We start from the raw sequence: 12,065 nt of genomic DNA on the forward strand, positions 1-12,065 counted from the left end.
GCAGGAAGGGACACCCAAGAGGTAGATGGACCCAAGCCGAATGCCTCCAGGAACACCGGACTTGTCGGAGGCTGGTTGGGGGCAGACCACCCCCCCCTTTGGTGGAGGATCTCCATGATGTCTTCAAATGAGACATCCTCGGGGATGATCTTGGGGAACCTTCTCCTTCATCCAAGTCCGTGTCCTCTGTGAGGGACTCTGGAAAAAAAGAGTCCAAGTGCCTCCTTTTGCACGTTTGCTTGCGGGAGAGCTCCTCAGGGGGACTCTCTGGGGAGACCTTGCTAGTGGGTTGTTCCAGGACTAGAACATCCTGGGGCAATATGGCTGTGGGCTGTCCATGAGAGGGCAAGATGGATGGACCTGCACTCAAGGCCAGGGCTGTCTGGGTGGAGTCTGAAGAGGAGATAGTCAGAGGCCTTGACCCTGCAAGAACCCTCTCCACCATGTCGAATGCAGAGGGGGAACGGACCTCCTGGACTGAACTCATGCATGAATCGTGCCATCCCAAATAGAACCAAAATGCTCTCATCCAAAAAAAGGAAGCCAATCAGGTGGTCCCCTGTCATAAACAAACTTTACAACAAAAGGAAGAAACTTTTGCAGAAAAGAGGAAAATCCCAGGATGCAAAAAACTCCCTTACTAGCCTCAGTAAGAAACTGAGATGCCTCATTAAATCATCCAAAGCTAATTACGAAAATAAAATTGCCAAAGATTCCAAATACAACCACAAAGCATTCTATAACTATGTCAAGAATCTAAATGGCAATGCTCAGATCTGCTCTGAGCTAAAACAGAATGGCATTAAATATGCTGATCCGAAGGATATTGCCAATATCCTGGCAGATCGATTCAGTGCCAACTTCACCCCCCTCTCACCCCTAAATGGCCCATCTCAATACCGGAAGATTGCCAAATTCCAGTAATAACGGCCACACAGGTACAAAACGCACTCTCTAAAGCCAAGAATACAGCATCCATGGGACCAGATGACATCCTGGGCTGTGTACTACATGAACTACAATATGAACTGGCACCTCACCTAAGTGTCATGTTTAATCATAGCCTCACCTCAGGTTTCATGCCCACTGAGTGGCGCAGAGCTACAGTTATCCCAATCCACAAGGGGGGGATCCACCTTGGATCCCGGAAACTACCATCCCATCAGTCTGACAAGCCTTATCTGCAAGGCCATGGAGCGTATTATCATGGAACTTATAAACAAAGACATTGGCAACCTTCAAACACTGGACCCCACCCAGTTTGGGTTTGTGAAGGGCTGATCTTGTCTCCTGAACCTGACTGACTTCTTTGAATCAGTCTCCAGAGCCATGGACAAGGGTAAGGTGGTCCACACAGCCTATCTAGACCTTGCCAAGGCCTTTGACACCATCCCCACTCTGGAATCATAGATAAACTTACTAAGTTGGGCATTAATCCCTATGTCACCCAATGGGTTGCTAAATGGCTTACTGATAGAACCCACACTGTAAAAGTAGCCGACTCCAAATCCAGCTCCAGACAAGTGGCAAGTGGAGTACCTCAGGGTTCAGTCCTGGGGCCGCTCTTGTTTGGCATCTACTTTTTTGAAGTACAGGTCAACACTAAGGGACTCTGGCTAACAAAGTTTGCAGATGACTGCAAACTGGGAGCCATTATTGAATCCCCAAATGATGTGGATACTCTACAAAAGGGCCTTACAGAAACATATGCTTGGTGCCAGAGCCATGGGCTCAAGCTCAATGCCAAGAAATGTATTGTTATCCCCTTTGGGAAAAAACATGTATCCATGAATTACCATATAGGTGGCAGTACACTAAACACAGAAAGTGTGATAAGAGACTTAGGGACACAGGTGGACAGTGGTCTCACCTTCGATAACCACATTGCCACAACAGTCAGGAAATCCTTCTATGTGGCACACCTCATCACGAAGGGCTTTTCATCCAGAAAAAAGGAGGTCATTGTCCCACTGTACTCATCCCTCATTAGACCCATTATAGAATACAACGCCCCATTTGGTATGTACCTCTCAAGACATCTGCAACAACTGGAAAGGCCTCAGAAATACCTCACAAAAAATCACAGGCCTAAAGCAGACGCCCTACGCTGACCGCCTTAAAAAACTCCAGCTATGTCGCATATCGTCTACTCAGAGGCGATCTCTGCTTAACATACAAGGCCATGTCAAACCCAGAGCTGTTGGACATGCTACACTTAAAGAAATCCCAATCCCTCAGAGCTACACGCTCCAGGGATCTAAACCTTGTCATCACAATAAACAAAACATCCTGGAGGGATAGGTTCCTGACCCAGAGACTCCCCAGACTCTGGAATAGATTGCCCATACATGTCAAGCAGAGTGCCTCTTTGGACCTCTTCAAGAGGAACCTTGACGATTGGATGGGAGAAAGGAAATTCACCCCAGGGATCACGTCAGTCACCCTGCTAGACAGGGGTCCAGGAAAGTAAATAATGTGGGAAGAAATAGCCAGGGAATTGTTATGGCTAGGCTTGTATAGGCCCTAGGGCTGATAGCCTAGTACCAACCTATGAACTGGTGGAGAAAATACCCCTCTGATCCAACTGGGGATTTGGAGCTGAGATGCAGAGTGGAATGCTCCTTTCCGACAAGCCCAGACCAGAGGGCACCCCCCTTCAATCCAACCCTAAGGCTACGGCTCAGAGAGCTTGGATCTGACCCTGTCAGATCAGATACACTCAGGGCACTGGTCGGTATCAAGGTACAGGGTACTATCGGCGCCAACTCCTCAACTCCGACCGTCCTCGGATCCAACAGCTTCGAAACCACGGGTCAGATTGGAGAAGGACTAATAGGTCTGAATACTGGTTGGAAGGTGCCTGCTCCGGTAGGGGAAGACCCTGGCAAGACCCCCATCTGAATATGAGTGTGGATAAATCTCCACATCATCTTGTTCATCTTCGCTTCAGAAAAGCTCTGGGTGGAGTGGGAGGATGCCGCCAAAGTGGGCTGGGATAGCCGGTGAGAGGGGAAGCCTACATCCGTCCCAGCTGTGCAGGGCAAAAGGCCCCTCACAATTACTTTGTCCCACCTGTCCTTAAGGGCTCTGGGGTTAAACCCAGCACAAATAAGACAGGGGGACTGGAGGTGAGCCACTCCCAAAACAAACCACACTCAGAGTGTGGTCATCCACCGGGGAAAGCTTATGGCCACACTCTGTGCATGTCTTAAATCTGGGTTTTGGAGTGTCCGCCATGTCAAAACACAGGATCTAAGCCAACATACACTCTAAAGAAAAGAAGGAGGAAGAGAAAAGCCTATGAGAGGAAGGATTAGCTATGGAGAAAACCGAGAACATACAGGAAAGGTTCAAAAGGAAGAAATTCAAAAATCTTTAGACAGTTTACCCAACAACAAACTCTGGAGCTTGGACCACATTGCTATCGCTATGGCGGCAAACGAGATCTGAAGGGAGAATGGAGACTGGGTGCATTATGTGTAGGGGGAGGAGCATGGAGCTCAGAGCTGTAGCCGGAAAATGGGGCCGTGTTGGATCCGAGGACCAACAGGCTGAAGATCAAATGAAGTAAACTACTTTAGATCTAAAATTTATACCCTAGCAAACACTTTTGCAAAAAGTACAAAATTAAAACTATTCAAAGGACTACAATAATTTTCACCTTTTAACTTCTTCAGTACGGCATTATTTCAGTTTACATAAGTATGGCATTATTACAGATTACATAATGTAATATTCTTCAATATGGCATTATTACAGATTACATAACGTAATATTCTTCAATATGGCATTATTACAGTTCACATGGTGCTGCGGTAGTGTTGTCACCTCCCAGTAAGACGTTGTCCTGTTCGAATCTCAGCTAAAGCGTCTTCTGTGTGGAGACATGCATGAATGGGCGTACCTTCATTGAAGGTTGTACGTCAGGGCTGGCAACTCGTTACGTAAAAATCTACTGCCAATCATTAGCGGACCGGAGTTCCGTTGTGGCGACCCCTAACCGGGAAAAGCTGAAAGATACAACAACAACATAATAATGTAATACTCTTCAGTATGGCACTATTACAGTTTACATAATGTTGTTGTGGGTGTGGTTAGGGGGTCGCCACAGCGGAACTCCGGTCCGCTAATGATTGGCAGTAGATTTTTACGTACTGGCTTGCCAGGCCTAATGCACAACCTTCAATGAAGGAACGCCCATTCACACATGTCGCCACACAGAAGACGCTCTAACTGAGAATCAAACGGGCAACGTCTAACTGTGAGGCGACAATGCTACCGCAGCACCACCACCGCAGTTTACAGTTTATGTAATATTCTAAAAGTGTTTACAATAGGAGAAAGGCAGTGCAGGTATTTTTATCTCCTCCTCTGCCAGTACTACTGATGCTGGTGGTGTTTTTCACTCACAATTACCAATCTATAAAGTACACGCTATGTGCCAGGCCACTTGAACCAAACAAAAAGTGTCTGCCTGTGATTTCAACAACCTGGTTTTAAAATTCGAAAAGCTGGTCACAAAGCATTTCAACCCGGATACAATCTACTTTTTATTTGGAAAGAGAAGAAACATGGCAGATATTTAAACATCACCTTGACTGCATCTTCTTATTTGTTGCCCTGGGAAAGAAAGTGTCCAAACATATGGAGGGTCTCCCAGGCAGGTTTGGCTCTAGGCTCTGTAGTCATTTTGCACTATAAGAATTTGGAACCCGTTCCAGGCCAAGACAAAAGATATCTTCACTGAACCACTCATAATAGTTGGACAGAGCTGCACATCTTAAGGTGCACAAAGCAGAAATATGGACAGAAGTTTCCATTCCATACTCATTCTCATTAGACATCCCCACCCCTTACATTTAAACTGAAATCCCAAATAGTAGCCCCCCTACACTACATATTTAAAAACTTGTCACTTTTCCTAATAAGCTTTGTAAACTTGTTATTAAGGATATGACCATAACTCTACTGTACCATTTGCTGATGTCACTGGAAAGACATAGCATGGGGGTGTGTCCATAGACTTAAATGGACAGAGTTCTGCACGTTGCTTTACAGTATCCATTTAAGTCTATGGAAACACCAGCATGTTATAACTATGATGACATCACCTACGGTAAAGCTCAATATTAACTGTTTGTCAATGACACACAGGGATGTAGGGAAAATTACTATTTTATGAGGGATTTAATTTCAAACATGGCACTATAAAGTAGGAACAGGAAATATACAGCACAACAGTGTAGGCATGAAATACTGTGGTGTATAAGCCAAGTACAAAGCCACAATGCAAGACCTTAAAGCATTACAATCACACAGTACATGAAAACACAAGGATGCCATGGAATCGTAACAGCAAATGATGAAACCCTACTCAAAGGCTGCCATTTTTCAAATGCAGGAAAGTTCTGCATTATGATAACAAGTGTTGGAGCAAAGAAAAATTTTGGACAAAATCCCATAAGAACAATCATGCAGTATGTGTACACAACAGGCTGACAGCCACAAAATGCAAGAGAATGTACTTAAAAACAACTGTTGTACAGTGTAACACAGATACACAGCCTATACAGCATGATGGAATCTGAACCTGTAACTGATGTGCAAGAGAGTCAGAATCAGCATCTCAGAGGTAGACAATGTGGCAACAAATACTCAGAGTTACGAGGGTCACTCTAGAGACAGTCTTAGCTAAATTGGACATAGAAGTGAATACTGGATTATCAGGAGGTTTTTTTTTGAGATTATTTCAAAACATTTTTTTCTGCATACACAGTTAAACAGTTAAGTGTGTCTAATAACATGCATACCTCTACACTGTCCTCATTTTTAGCTCATATCTTTGGTCTGTTCCTCTTAAAATTTTTAGTTTTTAGGCAAATCACTGAAGTCACTAAATAATGACATAACGTTTTAAATTTCAGACTTTGTTTCTTTCAGAAAAAGCACACTAATGCAAATCCTGTTATTTTAGCAACATTTTAAGTTTATAAGAGCAATATTTAAAATATGTCCCTATTTTTGGTCCAGATTTCTTGTGCTAAGAGGTTGAAAGCTATGGTAACATATTAAGACCGTAAGTTCTCAGTACCATTCCAATATTACAAAAAAAAAAAAAAAAAAAAATGCTCGATCTAGATTTGTGTGGTCAAGCAGAAGAACCATTACAGAATGGATGACATTTAATACCCAAAATGCATGATCATGCCTTAGTACCATTCCAACACAAAAAATGAATGCTACACCTGTATCTGTTCATAACTTGGCAAAATGCCCAGGGTTTTATTTCAGGTAGTATCGATAAAAAAAAGTTTCCTTCATGCTCATCTTTACGCTTACAGTTGAAAGCTATGGAGGTCTTCACTCCAATGACCTTGCAGTGTTGAGAAAGTTAGTCAGGTTTAGCACCACCCCCTGGACTACCCAGTGTTCGTGGAAGCATTTTCTTCTTTTTTTAAAGTGCTTTATTTATTTTTTAGATCGATGAAACATCGCTTTCAAAAATAAATAGGGAAAGTCCGCCACTGTAAGAACGACAAGCAGGGTGTCCTAGGCGATCGTCTTGTTCACCTATATGTAGGGAAGGCCCTGAAAAAAATAAATGGACAAACTTCCACTTGGGTAACTGATCAGGTTATTCACTGTACAGAATTACTATCCTTACCAACCACAGATACATGGATGACCAAAAGAACTTGCAGACACGTTAACTACAAACCTCTTATTTGCCTGTAATTGTTTCACCAGTACACAAGCACCAACAGACAATGACAGTGATGTCAAAGGAACCTACTTGAGGGACTCTACCCAGACCATAACAACAGGCCTAGAAAGGTTCACCATCTCAGCGTTAACAGCTTGAAAGCCAGCTAAAGCTTGAATGAACTACATGGACAAGCCAGTAGGATTTGCCTTGATCATATTAATTATGGTCGAGTCTACAGCTGTAGATGGAGAAAAGACTACACAAGGCATGTTAGTTACAGTAAATCAATGAGGCATCCTGAGAAAACCCTTACAGAACAAATGACCTTGAAAAGTCATTTAGAAAACAAACTATTAAATATAGAAATTCCCCAAGACAAAAACAGTAAATCAGGGGAAAGAAAAGGTAATGGAAACACATACCATACCCCAACACAATTAAAATTACACTAAACCTGCATAAAAAGTTAAAATAAAACAAAACAGAAGTAAAGACAGTGACACATTGAAACACACACACACACACACACACACACACACACACACACACTCACACACACACACAAATGTACATACCTGATCAGGAAATAGTAAAAAGGCTTTCCAAAAATATACTTCTTAAATTTCATCATGAGTAATCCTTACAAACAGTTAATGAAGGGGGGGTATACCTACAGAGATACCACCAGTCTCCATAGCTACAGAAAATATAAAGATACAAACTTATTTAAGAGGTAAACCTACAGATACAGACAGTAAAATATTGCATAACTACAAAGGCATAGTAAAATAGTAGTAAGACAAATTACCATCAAAACCCATAAGGGCAAAAAAGGATGCCATGTGTATTTCAGTTCTTTCAATTTCCACAAAAATTATTCTCCTTGTGAACATTTCTAAAGATCATGTTCAAAAGTTTTTGAAGTGCTTAAATTAAACACCTGTAATGCTGGTGACATCTTCATGGATGCAATCTCTCATCTATCGTCAAGAAAAAGTCCCCTCTTTGTGTATTCATCTTACAATAAAACATTTTAAAGAAACTCTAACCAAACACAGATATATATTTAAAATGCTTGTCATCACATGTCATTGTATTTTATTGGCAGGAATAGTCAAAGTAAGCACAATGACAAATGACAGGCACAACAGCCAATCAGAGAACAGTTAAGCAGTTTGTTAATGAACTAGCAAAAAAATAAAGACTTAACAATTATCCCTATTATTAAACTACCTAACAATTATCTATATTATTTAACCGCCCTGATAATTACATCAGTGCATCTTGTTGGGATGTGACAATTAAGGCAGGATACTTGCAGGTACATGCACTATACTCCAGTTTAACACTCATTTTAACAAGAAAACCTAAAAACGTTACAGATACATTTAAGTTAAACCTTTAAAAAAGCCTTCAACACAGACCTTTAAAACTGTGTTACCTAGAAACAGGAACACTATGTTGCTTTTGTTCAAGGCTCCTCATCTGGAGTCATTCACCTGCCAGTAATCAGTTAATCAGGTATCATATTCCCCTCTGCAACAAGCTGGATAGCAACAACCTACAGAGTCCACCAAGAGCAAATTTAAATGTGAGAAGATAATCTTTTCAACATGAGCATTTAAAGGAGCTATTTTCCTTACCTGTTCAACACAGGCCACTTTCTCACATTTAAAAAGGTAATGAAACTGTTCAGTTCAGTTGTGGCTGAAAAAATAGTACACCCACATTCCTGGTTAGCAAACAGTAAAACAAAAAACAAAATAAAACTGGAAGACAGACCATAACAAATAACAAGCAGAATGAATGTAAATAAACTGTTAGAAAAATACTGAAAATGCTTTCCCTTCTTCAAACGTATGTCAATACAGTGATTAATGTTTTACATGATTTTTGTTATACGCTTAACATATAAACCACATAACGAGTCTTACAAATGTTATGCACCAACTGCTACTCACCAACATTTAGTTTAGCTGCTTATCGAGGCACTTTACTTAGCCCCATTCTGTGGAACTCTGAATGTTTGGGAAAAAGCACCCAATCGCATCAAGTAATGCTTTGCAGAGTGCTTCTCATTTCAGAATACCCCCAACATATAATACACATGTAGACAAAGTACATACAGAAGATATAGAAATAACTAGAAATTCTCTCTCTGTAAATCCTTACGCATATTTATTTATAATCTAGATAAGCGCACACACAAAATGTGTATATACAGTGAAGCCTAACCCTCCATCGAAAACCCACAACTACATCATTATATATAGCATGGCAAAAAGTAACTGAAATACTGGAGAGTAATGACTGTAGCAGATTATAATCAGGAAACAATTGTATAGAAAGTCAATTATATGCCAACAATAGACACCCTTGTAAATACTTTATTTTGGTTTTAATGTTTGATATCTGTTTAGAGGTTTTAGCTAACCTTTTCAAATAACTTGTAAATACTTCACTGTCATAAATAACCTGCATTCATGTTTTCTTGTTTTTGGAAATGAATAAAAATATTTACAAAAAAAAAAGAAAACCCACAATACTGACTCACAAATGATCGATAGGTTGACAATGACAAAAGTACAGTTTTGTACCTACCATAAATGTAGATGTTCGAGGATCCACATTGCTGCAGTCCTAACTATTGGGTAGTCCGCTGTCCAGTCGGCCCGAATACCAAAGTATATGGCTGACGTCGGTCAGGGCGCATTAGACTGACGTCAGTACGTCAGGGTACTAATGCGCATGACCGACGTCATATCCTCAGTCTTTTCTTGCCCCAGATGTCAGAAGACCCTGAAAAGATAAGGCCAACGACCAAAAAAAACGCCCAAAGTACCTGCACCAAGAAATATATATACAATATATACACAATTAGCAGAATATAACCTCACCTACACAACCACCCCTAAACACAGAGGGAAAGGAGGGAGGGTAAATTGGACTGCAGCAATGTGGATCCTCGAACATCTACATTTATGGTAGGTACAAAACTGTACTATGTTCTTCATTCCACATTGCTGCAGTCCTAACTATTGGGTAGAATCCCAAAGCAGAGGTAAGGGAGGCTGGCAAATCATAAGGAAGCAGGAACTGACAACATGCCTTGCAAAATAGCTGTGGCAAAACCAGCCCTAGACTTAGAGTAGAGAGGAAGGTGATAATGCTTAGAGAAAGTATGCACTGAACTCCAAGTAGCTGCCTCCAAAATATCCTTAGTTGCCACCCCTTAGAAATGCTGTGGAAGTGGCAGTAGCCCTAGTGGAATGAGGCCTAATCCCAGCTGGAATCTCCTTGCCATGATGGGAATAACAAAATGTAATGCAACACCCAATCCACCTAGAAATAGTTTGTTTTGACACAGGCTTGCCCTTTGAACTCAAAGCAAAAGAAACAAACAACTGCTGAGACTGCCTAAAATCCTTAGTCCTGCTCAAATAATAACGCAATAGCCTGTGTACATCTAAAGTGTGCAAAATCTTTTCCCCTTTATTTTGGGGATCTGCATAAAAGGTAGGCAAATGAATAGTTTGGTTTAAAGCCACACTAGAAACCACCTTAGGCATAAAGGAAGGATTAGTACGTAAAGATACCCTATCCTTATGAAAAATCAAAAGGCTCCACTGCCATAAGGGCCTGCAACTCAGAAACCCTTCTTGCAGAAGTAATGGCCAACAAAAAGCAGTCTTCCATGACAAGTATTTCAATTCAGCAGTAGCCGCGAGGCTCAAAGGTTGTAGAGTAAGTTTCTCCAACACAAAATTGAGATCCCAAGCAGGAGTAGGAGCTCTACGTGGGGTCTTATATTCTTTGCCCCTCTAAGAAATTGCTTGAACAAAGGATGCGAAAACAATGGTGGGTCACAATCATAGTGAGCTGAAATTGCTGCAGCATGAATCTTAATGGAAGAGAAAGACAAACCTTTGTCCAGTAACTCAGTAAGATATTGAAGAGCCACACTCAAATTTGGCTCAGTAATCTCCAAATTGTTTGCTGCACTCCAAAACAAAAATCTCTTCCATTTTTCTACACTTTCCTTGTACTAGGTCTTCTGGCTTCCATAATCACATTTAAAACTTGTTGAGGAAGCTGAGACCTGCTGTCTTTCAAAACAGAATATGCCAGGCTGTTAGATGTAGAGAGTGAAGCTTGACATTGAGCAGATGACCGTCCCTCTGAGACAACAGGTGTGGAATCAAGGGTAAAGGCCATGGAGGCTTCCTTACCAGACTCCTCAGTAATGGGTACCAGTGCTGCCGAGGCCAGTCTGGAGCTATTAAAATCATCCTTGGCTTGTCTTGTCTGACCTTTAGAAGCACCTTTGGAAGAAGAGGCAGAGGTGGAAAGGCATACACATGAAGATTTTTCCAACTGAAAGAAAGAGCATCCACTTTCCAAGCTGTGTGATGAAATCCTTCGTGCAAAACTTTGGCAGCTGGTGGTTTAGTGGAGAAGCGAACAGATCTATGTCTGGAGTTCCCCATGACACTGTCAATTTTGAAATACATGAAGATCCAGTTTCCACTCGTGGGGATCCATGATTTGTCTGCTTAATACATCTGCTAAGGAGTTCTGTGCTCCGGCAGAAACCTTGCCTGAAGAGTTAGTTGCAGAGTGAGCAGTCTCCCATAAAATCATTGCTTGTCTGCACAATGGGTAAGAATGTGTTCCCCTTGTTTGTTGATGTACCACATGACAGTTGTGTTGTCTGTTAGAATCAACACCTGCCCTGGAAGAAGTAACTCTTTGAAAGCAATTAATGCAAACTGAACTGCTAACATCTCTTTCATGTTGATATGTAGATGCTGTAGTCTGGCAGGCCACTTGTCTTGTATCCACTTTCCATTTAGATGAGCTCCCCAAGCAACATCTGAGGCATCTGTCGTTAGAATCTGACTTGCCTCTGGCCGGGTCACAGAGAGTCCCTTGTTTAGGTGACATTCCTGAGCCCACCACAAAAATTCCTTTTGAATGCAAGGTATTATTTGAATGACAGTGTCCAAATCCTGGCAGTGCTGTGTCCACAGATTTTGAGATACCATTGTAGCTTCCTCATATGCAGTTTGGCATTGGGAAGCACCAGAATACAAGATGCCATGAACCCTAAGGCTTGAAGGACTGTCCTTGCAGTCAGCCCGGACTGAAGAGATAGATGATGGAAGTAACTGGAAAGATTCTTTTTGTTTGTCCGGGGTTAAAAGGCCATCTGGGCTGCTGTATTCAGTCTCACACCCAGAAAGCACATGTCTTGAGAGGGTACTAGACTGGACTTTATTTCGTTCACAGAATACCCTAGGCATCTTAGCACTGCTATGACATATTCCAGATGCTGTAGAAGATCTTCTTTTTCTTGAGC

The 12,065-nt window shown here is 41.7% G+C and overlaps 1 protein-coding gene and 1 long non-coding RNA gene across 2 annotated transcripts in view; both read right to left on the minus strand.

The window, feature by feature from the left end:
• The window catches only part of LOC122813440 (AP-1 complex subunit mu-2-like), a 1,149,616-nt gene that overhangs the window by 1,083,582 nt on the left and 53,969 nt on the right, over positions 1-12,065 (minus strand). The gene's annotated exons all lie outside the window — the stretch shown is intronic.
• On the minus strand, positions 6,282-8,414 carry LOC122813441. Its single transcript, XR_006366684.1, has 3 exons — positions 8,350-8,414; positions 8,131-8,267; positions 6,282-6,588 (listed from the first exon to the last, which is right to left on the minus strand). It is a non-coding gene; the product is annotated as an uncharacterized LOC122813441 (long non-coding RNA).

The sequence above is a fragment of the Protopterus annectens genome, chromosome 10.part0 (assembly GCF_019279795.1).
Source record: "Protopterus annectens isolate FY-2018-M chromosome 10.part0, PAN1.0, whole genome shotgun sequence".
NCBI lineage: Eukaryota > Metazoa > Chordata > Ceratodontiformes > Protopteridae > Protopterus > Protopterus annectens.